The sequence below is a fragment of the Hesperophylax consimilis genome, chromosome 12 (genome assembly GCF_061612785.1).
Source record: "Hesperophylax consimilis isolate HC1 chromosome 12, BYU_Hcon_1.0, whole genome shotgun sequence".
NCBI classification, from domain to species: Eukaryota; Metazoa; Arthropoda; class Insecta; order Trichoptera; family Limnephilidae; genus Hesperophylax; species Hesperophylax consimilis.
The window spans coordinates 10594073-10604990 of record NC_142847.1 but is presented as its reverse complement, the minus strand read 5'-3'; the positions used below and the strand labels follow the sequence as shown (position 1 = coordinate 10604990).

Genomic DNA, 10918 nt, shown 5'->3' with positions numbered 1-10918 from the left:
GCTTCAGCTTCCGGTCCATTTACCGAAGCTGAAGCAGGATTTTGAAGACATTTTGAAGATATTGGAGGGAAGATGACAGAGAATTATAGAGATGAAAACTTTTAATTAGGAGAGGAAAACATTTTTTTTCACTTAATCTTTTGTTAGACTTCAAATTAACACTTAGCAGATTAAGACTTTGTTTAATAGGATGATGTGATAACGATAAAGCCTTGAAAATATATTTATTGGCAAGGAATTGCCTTCTGAAATATAATGGAGGCTCCCCACATTCCACCTGAAGCGCATTAATTGGAGAAGACTTCATAGCTCCAATAATCATTCTGAGGGCTTTTGATTGAATTCTTTCCATTTTGTTATCTAAATATTTAGGGAGGGGGTCAAAAAGGAATGTGCCGTAATCCAAGTGGCTCCAAACTAGGGAATTATACATTAATTTAAGAGTGGTAGGATGAGATCCCCACCATACTCTGGAAACTGCTCGCATCATATTAAGTCCCTTTTCACACTTTGTAGAAATTATCTGAATTTGTGGAAGCCAGGAAAGTTTATGGTTCAAAAGAAGACCAAGGAATTTGATTTGAGTAGCGGATTATATTATTAAAATATTTAAATTATTAATTTGCTCACAGATAGGTCTATTATTATTGAGTCTTTCTCTAAAGGCGCAAACTATGGAGAGGTTTACCCCAGGGTTCTGTTATCAGTCCTCTGTTGTTTATTTATATAAGCGACCTAGACTCAGTAATTCCTTTTTCTATCAAGCGACTTTACTTTGCGGATGATATCCTTATATATTTGTTACATAAAAATATCATTCTTGCAGCTAAGGAAATGAATTTGGCTTTACAATATATTAAAAGCTGGTTGTCAATAAATGGGATGAATCTGGCGGCATCTAAAACAAGGGTCATGGCTTTCACGCGCAAAAGAAAAATTCCCCACTTCTCAATCTCTTTTGATAATGTGCCTCTACAAACCGCTACTCAAATCAAATTCCTTGGTCTTCTTTTGAACCATAAACTTTCCTGGCTTCCACAAATTCAGATAATTTCTACAAAGTGTGAAAAGGGACTTAATATGATGCGAGCAGTTTCCAGAGTATGGTGGGGATCTCATCCTACCACTCTTAAATTAATGTATAATTCCCTAGTTTGGAGCCACTTGGATTACGGCACATTCCTTTTTGACCCCCTCCCTAAATATTTAGATAAGAAAATGGAAAGAATTCAATCAAAAGCCCTCAGAATGATTATTGGAGCTATGAAGTCTTCTCCAATTAATGCGCTTCAGGTGGAATGTGGGGAGCCTCCATTATATTTCAGAAGGCAATTCCTTGCCAATAAATATATTTTCAAGGCTTTATCGTTATCACATCATCCTATTAAACAAAGTCTTAATCTGCTAAGTGTTAATTTGAAGTCTAACAAAAGATTAAGTGAAAAAAAATGTTTTCCTCTCCTAATTAAAAGTTTTCATCTCTATAATTCTCTGTCATCTTCCCTCCAATATCTTCAAAATGTCTTCAAAATCCTGCTTCAGCTTCGGTAAATGGACCGGAAGCTGAAGCAGGATAAAGTAATTCAGTACTTTTGGCATTATCGCTAGTTAAAGTACTTGGCTGGATGTTACTATTGGTGTTAAGGTCGTTAGGGGTCGAGGTTTGTTAAATCGGCGCTATAGATTTAACTTTCGATGGAATGTGAAGGCTATGTGATGGTCGTCGTTTACGAGATGGGAGCGTAATAGAAGCCTGGCTCGTATTAGATTCCCTATCAGAAAAATCCAATATCGACCATGGGTCGGGAGGCCTATCTTCATCTTCCTCCATTATATAAAAAAAACTTAACTTTTAAACACTAAACTGAAAAAATAATACGCAGTCTATTTCATTGACTGTACAAACAAAAACGGATTAGCCGTAAGCAGGAATGCAAACAAATAGGTAAACGATAAACAATATTAAATAAAATGTAACAATAATCTCTTATCTGTACGCAGCGCAGGAACGGGCGAACGGCACTTAGCAATAGTAAGGTGCACACAACCACTCTTGACCGCGGCTCGAATCGGACTCCATGTTAACTCTGATTTCTTTGTAATCAGACTTCATAACTTTTGAAACATTATCTTTCAATATGTTTATGATGTTAATTATTTCATCTTTGTTTCCAAGAGTCTCCAGCGACTTAAATTTTTGCATAGAGCTTAAATCTAACTCTTGTACATCTTTTGCAATCTTGATGATATCAGTCAGTAACTTGTGAAATGTTTTTGGATCAGTCAAATTGATCGCTGACGCTTCATCCAAAGTGTTAGGCTTTTCGGTCCTTCTTCCGTCCCGCACTTCTCCATAAAGCGTCTGAAAAATTTCCTTCCATTTTCTTCGTTGAGGAGATTCTCTATTTTGTCTGTATAACGGTCTCGTATGAGATCGTCCAAACCAAATTCGATACCCGTATAACACATTTTATACCTGTTAACAAAAATTCATTTCAATTATTGTATTATAATCATTGATGATAGAAAAAAGGCAGATGTGGAATGGAAGCGGGTATGAAAATTATGCGTTTGGTGTGTAGATAGAAACAAAAGCGGGGCGCCGCCGTGCGTAGGTGCGATATGCAGGAGTAAGATTGTGGGCTCGGTTTTTACTTGAATATTACTGAAATTACTGGTTTTGTAAGAAAAATGAAAACCTAAGATGTTATTTAAATAATCTTCCTTTTCAGATTAGCGAGGAATGTAACTTTTCCTTGCGGTTTTTTTAAACCTGAAAAATGATTTTCCGCAAGAATACCCAACTCAAATAGCAATAAAATTAATAAAAAAAAAATTATTGACCTTATAAAATTTAATAATTTATTGGGAATAAAGTGCCATGGAATAAAATCAATAAACAAAACGACTATATAGAGTTTCAAGCAATGGCAAGCCTCAATATAATTGAAAATTATTTCCAAAGAATTATTTGGATTGAAGAAATTATGATTACTGCTAACGCACTAAAGTTTATTATATAATAAATAAAATAAATATGATATAATATATAATATAGCGGGGACAGACGTTTCAATTTTAAATGATCAACTCGACACTTGGAAGCATATTGAAAAGCGTCAACCTTCTCTCAACAAAGTTGATTAAGTTTTTATTTATTTAATACATGTTACATTATTATGAAATTTACATAAAGTAGATATAATGAATCACCATACTAGGCGGCTGCCTGTTTCATGGTGACCAATTGAGTGTAATTAATTTGTATGAAATATGAAATCTAGTGTAAACATATGAAATTAGTAACTATAGATGAAGCTAAAATTTTGGAAAAATTGTAATAAAAAGTAGAAGATAGAAATTAGAAAGGAGAAAGAAGTAAATTAGCATTAGATTGTAAAAATGTACATAATTATATATATAATTTTTAATATGTGTGCATGCAAGCACACATGTGTATATAGCAGCAGACATACCTATATACATATAACAGCACATGTATACATACACCCATATGACGCATCCTCACGCATATAAACAATATATACACCTCTATCTGAGTACTTGGAATAGGCTACTAACACTATAACAATCACACATCAAAAAATCCCCGAGCGCTTTCCTGAAACTGTCGTATTTGGCTATTGATTTTATTTCTAACGTTAAATTATTGAATATTTTTGGAGCAAGAAAGTTAAATTGTCTTTGTGCCATTGAGGTTTTTATTGGGGGAATAGTATAATTCGATTTGTTGGAATATCTTGTATTTTGGGTCGATTCAAAAATATTTTTTTTCGTATGTTTGAATTTATAGTAGGAGGATATGTTTTTGACGTATAAGGATTTTATGTTGAGTACTTTGAAGTCGTTAAATAAGTCCTTTGTGGGGTGAATATAGTGTACTTTGTAAATAGTCCGCATTATCAATTTTTGAGCTTTAATTAATGGATCTAATATCGTGTTAGAGCATCCTCCCCAGACTATTATACCGTAAGATATAATTGATTGGCATAAAGAAAAGTATACCGTTTTTAGTGTATTTTTATTTAGAATATTTTGTAATGACCTGAAGATATATGCCAGTTTCCGTATACGGTTTGTAACATTTATTACGTGATCTTCCCATCGTAGTTTATTGTCAATTATTACACCCAAATATTTAATGGAATCTACTCGTTCTAGTGGATTGCACAGACAACTAGAGTTATCTCTACAAGAATGTATTTTTAGTGTATGATTGATTGAAGGTTGACTCGGAATATTAAGACTAAACGTTATATATTTCGTTTTAGTTATGTTTAAGGTGAGTAGGTTATCATCCAACCACTGTTTAATAATTTGCAATGTTAGATCCGCTCTGTGAAATGTTTCTTCCCATGTCTTACTTTTTAGTACTAGGGCAGTGTCATCGGCGAAAGTGATTATATTGCCATCAATAATAGATAGTTTACATAAGTCATTGATATAAATGAGAAAAAGTGTGGGACCGAGTACACTGCCCTGTGGCACACCAAAGTTAATGCTAGTTGAATGGGATGGTTTATGCGATGGTAGCTTAACACATTGCTTTCTGTCTGTGAGGTACGATTTGAACCAATCAAATGCTTTATTCTTTATTCCGATTTTTTTGAGCTTGGCTAGAAGGATTGGATGAGATACTGTATCAAATGCCTTAGCTAAATCCAGAAATATTGCCAGACATTTATCACCTTTGTCTAAGGCTTGTTGTTACAGTAATGGCCTCGTTAAATTAATGATACCAAGAAATATAATTGATAAGTTTTATTCTTTAAAACACACATCACTGGTAACAAAAAACAACGACCCTCGAATTCCTTAATTATTTCATGGTTGTTATTGATCCGTTATTTAGAGAGAGAAGAGGAAGAAAATGGGCTTGCAAGCCTATTTATAACCTAATTCATTTGAATGTATTGGTATATATAATCAGAATTATTGCCCTTAGGGGAGACATCTGTCGGATATTTCAATTACTCAATACAGATACAGGTGGCATTTTCGTTTGGTTTGATTCTTGGCTAAAGTCTGAACATGCTGCCAGGGCACGGAAGAATTTTTTTTTTTTTACACATAAACAAAAAATAATTTTTTAAAAATAACCATAATATAAACAAAAAATAATTTGAAAAATAAACATAATATAAATATGGACAAATTAATTTGAAAAACAATCATGAGATGAATATGAACAAAAAAAATTCTAAAATAAGAGAATCATAATATGAACAAGTTAATTCGATGTTCCTAGGTCATCCTTCAGGTAGGTTGCTAATTCTTCTCCTTCTTATGACTGCTAGCAAAAATTTGATGGTCCAAGGTCATCCTTCAGGTAGGTTGTTGATTTTTCTCTTGTTTATGACTGCAGGAACTTATTTATTCAGTCCGGGGGGTACATCGGGCGTCCCTGTAGCAATGCTTGAATCCCTTTCCATGGGTAATAAACATATTTTGCTGATAGGTCTCTTAAATGTTTCTTGTGCGGTTTTGAGGGTAACCACCCGCACTTTCCCGTCAGCTCCAGGGTGAGTAGCTAGGATCCTGGCTAGTTTCCACATATTAGGTGGCAGGTTGTCCTCCTTTAGTATGACCATGTCGTCCCTTTCAACAGTCCTGAGGCCCTTGTCTTCCTTCCATTTGGTACGTCTTTGTAATTCTGCAAGATATTCCAGTTTCCACCTGCACCAAAATGTTTGAATCAGTGCATTTAATTTTTGATATTGATTCAATCGATTATATTGTATCTCCCGAACATCCTTCTCAGAGATAGAAGCTATCCCTCCGCCAATCAGGAAATGATTTGGAGTCAAAGGATTCAGGTCAGTCGGATCGTTGGACAGAGGAGTGAGCGGACGTGAATTTAAACAGCATTCTACCTGACACAATAAAGTATATAATTGTTCAAAGGTTAAACTTGAATTATCGGTTATTCTTTTTAAATGATATTTGGCGGATTTCACTGCTGCTTCCCAGAGTCCAGCGAAATTCGGTGACCGTGGTGGAATAAATCCCCACAGTATTGACAAATCAGCTAAATATTTTTGAATCTTGTCATCAGATTTCTTTAACTTATCATACAATTCTCTCAGTTGATTATATGCTCCCTTAAAATTGGTCGCATTATCTGAATATATTTTAAAGGGTTTGCCCCTCCGCGCAATGAAACGTTTTAAACAATTTAAAAAGTTGTCAGTGGTGAGGTCTGTTACCAGTTCCAAATGCACAGCTTTCGTTGAGAAACAAACAAAAATGCATAAATAAGATTTCACCAATGGAGCCTTCCTGGTGATACCGCTTTTCATCATGATAGGACCTGCGTAATCAATCCCGGTAACCTCGAACGGCCTGCTAGGTGTTATTCTGTTTTCCGGCAAGTCACCCATGATAACTTGACTGGTTACTGGATTTTTTCTGAAACATACTATACATTTATGTAATATTTGCTTAACAGTGGTTTTTCCGGCAATCGGCCAGAACTGTAATCTCACTAGAGATAACAAAGTTTGTGTCCCTGCATGTAAATGTACATAATGAAGATGTCGAATAATTAATTCTGTTAACTTATTATTTTTTGGTAAAATTATTGGGTGTCGTTGCTGGTATGATAAATGTTTCGCCTTTGTTAGCCTGCCCCCGACACAAATTAATCCATTATTTATAAATGGATTAAGCGACAAAATAACGCTACGTTTATCCAGTGAACATTTATTACTCAAAGCCCTGAACTCATCCTTAAAATGGTAGCGTTGAATTATTGCTATTAGACGATGCAATGTATTGTCCAGCTCCGGCACGCTTAACCTCCCGGTTGATTTACAGTTTTTTGTGTTACAATTATTAAAGAAACGCAATATATATGCAGTTACTCTCTTTAGCTTGTTGAGAGAGGAAAATTTTGAAAAGATGTCCCACTCCGTGACATTAGTAGACACGCATACCGCCTTGGTTTTTATCTCTGGAGGATTTATACAGGAATTTTCTGGCTTCGGCCAGTGATCGGCCTCTCTTATTAGCCAATCCGGACCCTTCCACCAAATATCTGCTTGTAATAGTTTGTTTGCTGTAACTCCTCTTGATAAAATATCAGCGGCGTTTTCCTGCGATGAAACATGTCGCCAATGGGCGGGATCGCCGGCCTCTTGTATCTCGGCAACCCTGTTGGCCACAAAGGTATTCCATCTAGCTGGCTGTCCTCTTATCCAGCATAGTGCGATGGTAGAGTCACACCAGTAGTATGTATCCACCTCAACCATGTTGAGCGCTTCTTTGATGTTTTTTAATAATTTCGTTAACAGCACCGCACCACAAAGTTCCAATTTTGGCAGGGATATGTTTTTTAATGGCGCTATCCTGGACCTGGAAGATATTAACTGAGAGTGCATCTTACCCTCGGCGTCCCTGGATACTAGATACGCACAGGCTCCGTAGGCCTTTTCTGATGCGTCGCAAAAACCATGGATTTGTTGGCTGTTTTGACCCCACAAGATTCTTCTCTTTATTTTCAACAGGTTTATTTGAGATAAATTTTTCATGTAATTTTCCCAATCTTTTAATATTCCCTCGGGTATTTCTTCGTCCCAGGAAGTCTTAGATATCCATAATCTCTGCATAATTAGTTTTGCTACAACCGTTACTGGTCCTAGCAGTCCTAAAGGATCGAACGTTGAGGCGATACTTGACAATATCCGCCGTTTGCTTTGTACGGTACATACTGGTTTTTTCACTACATATGAAAAGTAATCAAACTCACTGTTCCAGATTAATCCTAGTATTTTTTCTTCTTGGGGTTCTTTAGATATCAATCCTTGCATATCTTGACCTGGTTCGGAAGATAATTCTGCCACGTTCGATCTCCATTTTCTTAGATTCATCCCTGCAGATTTTAGTAAACTGATTACCTGTTGTTTTAGAAGGTGGCACGATTCAACGTCATTTCCTCCCGTTAATAGGTCGTCCATGTAAAAGTCATTTTCAATGACATTGCTTGCTATAGGAAATGAAAGTCTATTTTCAATACCTATTTGCTTCAGGCATCTTGTCGCCAGGAAAGATGACGGTCCTAATCCATAAGTCACTGTCCTTAGCTTGTAATGCTTCAAATCCTCATCCTGTGAAAAGCGCCAAACAATTTTCTGTAGATTGCGGTCGCTTTCCTGCACGTTTATCTGACGGTACATTTTCTCTATGTCCGCAGTTATGACTACAGGATGTTTTCTGAAATGTAAAATTTGCATATTTAAATCCTTTTGTATGTTAGGTCCGACCATCAGAGCATCATTAAGGGAAATACCAGAAGATGTTTTTGCCGATCCATCGAACACCACGCGAACTTTAGTAGTGGTGCTTGACTCCTTCATCACCGCATGATGTGGTAAAAAATATGATCTCGCATCGCATTCGGATTTTCGGCACTCTTCCATATGACCCAATTGTAAATATTCTCTCATAAACATGCTATATTGACATTTCAATTCTTTATTGGTGGAAAATTTTCTTTCCAATGTATGAAACCTTTTTTCAGCCATTGACAAAGAACTTCCTAGTTGGTCTATACAAGGGCGGGTTGGTAAGGCTACCGTAAATCTGCACTCCGTGTCTCTACTATGACACTCTGTAAAGTTGACTTCGCAAGCCTTTTCTTCAAAATTCTGAGGTTTCATGGCATCCACCTCTTCTAGTTTCCAGAATCTTTCCATCTGGTTACCTATTTTATTAATGGCTAGATTACAATTAATTGATACTGGCCTTGTTTTAGTGATGATGTCGATCGCTCCGGAAACAATCCAACCGAGTTCAGTCCTTTGAATAGTTGGCCCGCCCTCCGTTAAGCGTATTCGATCATTATTCATTATTTCCCAAAAAACTTCCGCACCCAACAGGATGTCAATTGGAGACGTGACATTGAAATCCTTATCCGCTAGTTGCAAGCCAGATGGGATCTTCAACTCTTGTTTCCTGAAGGTCATTTGGGGTAGGTCGGTTGTTATAGCCTGCAATACTAAACAAGAAATTTTCTTATTATAATCACTATTCACTGCTAACATGTCAATTGTAACTCTTTGATTGATATGTGTGATGCGATTTTGTATTCCAGACACCGGCATATTTATTTTTTCTGTTTTTAATTTTAATTTTTTTGCAAAACTCTCTCTTATGAAATTCGATTGGGCGCCTGAATCCAATAATACCCTCGCTTTGTGTAAACGGTTGTCGCTACCTACGATATTCACGATCGCTGTAGATAATAAAATTATCTTTTCATTTTTATTTAACACCGTATGATTTGCCACTGATGTCGAGCTGTGTGCCTCTTCATTTGTGTTTTCACTATTTAATTCATTAACATGTATCAAAGTATTATGTTGATCACTTGTGAAGATTTTACATTTGAATTTATTTTTGCAATCTTGTGTAAAATGTCCTACCCTCAAACATTTGAAACAGGCTCGGGCCTTTCTTAAAAATTCTAATCTTCCCTGGATATTTAATTTGAGAAATTTTTTACAATAATACACTGGATGATTTTCTTTACATAGGATGCATCCGTGTTTGGTTGCTATCAATGAGACAGACAAATCTTTCTTGCGATCATCACGTGTTGTAACATTCTTGTAGGTAGGCCTTTTTTCTTGCAAATTTGTGAACTCCAGTACCTCAACACGTTTGGTTAGACATGTAATAAATTCTTTCAACGTTGGGAGTGCACCATCTATTGGCTGCTCTTCCCAAAATCTACGAGTTGATCCATCCAATTTATTAGATATTAAATATATCATAATCGCGTCCCAGGAATCAACATGTAATCCTAGATTTTTTAACGCTTCTAAATTTATATTAGCCTGATCAATAATATGCCTTAACGCGACTGGACATTCTTGTTTCATATCTTTTAACTGAAATAAAGATGCAACATGCCTATGAACTATTATTTTTTTATTCGCGTAACGTTCCTGCAGTATCTGCCACGCAGATTCGTAATTGTCGTGCGATATGGTCAAGGAGGCAATCAATTTAGCTGCGTCTTTTTTAAGGCACGATTGTAAATAAAAGAATTTTTGAGAATTGTTTAACATATTATTTTGATGAACCAATGCTTTAAAGGTCTCAGCGAATTTAGCATACTCAGTAATTTCACCATGAAATTCAATAAGTTTCAAAGTTGGTAATTTAATTTCACATTTTTCATGATTTACTGAATTCAATAAACCTTTTGCTAATGCAAGTACAGAGAAATATTGATTTTCAAAGGATTCACGTTGACTTACGTGTTCTGCCTCGTCATCCGAAAGTTCTTCGATTTGAGATTGAATTTTTTCAAAGTCATCTAACAATTTTTCGACCTTTTGATAACGTAATTCTAGTTCCGTTTTATCGAGTGTCTTTAAAATATCATTAAACCTTGTCAATTTCGCTTACAAAATTCCACGCTTGTTGATTAACGGCTTTAACTTTTCCATCTTTAATGGTAAATAATAAACAATTTAACTTTTAACCTCAAACAACTGACAGTTTACGAATGAAAACACGGCGGTGTTAGCAAAAATGCTTGTTAGTGCCAGGGCTGACAACCTTTTAAATCAGAACAACCACTGAACCACTCACCACTGACAACTTTTTAAATCAGAAATTCGCTGAAATTATTTTGTAGCGAGATTTTACCCGGTAATTTTGAATATTCGCGTGAATTATTTTTAATTAAATAAATCCAATGACAAAACTCTTACAATTGAGATGCTCATTTAACAATAATCGTATCAATTTGCAATGTAGGTAGCTATTAAAATTTTATGCAACTGAAAAATCAGAAACAACAATAATTTTTTTTAATCTTTGTTGCATATTTAAATATTTCATTTGGGATAATTTGAATTAGGAAGGATTCGGGATTCGGTCACAGTTT

General features: G+C 35.5%; 1 long non-coding RNA gene across 1 annotated transcript; it reads right to left on the bottom strand.

The window, feature by feature from the left end:
• Positions 1-6842: 6842 nt before the first annotated feature.
• On the bottom strand, positions 6843-10426 carry LOC149419117 (uncharacterized). The gene is made up of 3 exons (XR_016302861.1): positions 10284-10426; positions 8764-9016; positions 6843-8232 (listed from the first exon to the last, which is right to left on the bottom strand). It is a non-coding gene; the product is annotated as an uncharacterized LOC149419117 (long non-coding RNA).
• Between the last annotated feature and the right edge of the window lie 492 nt (positions 10427-10918).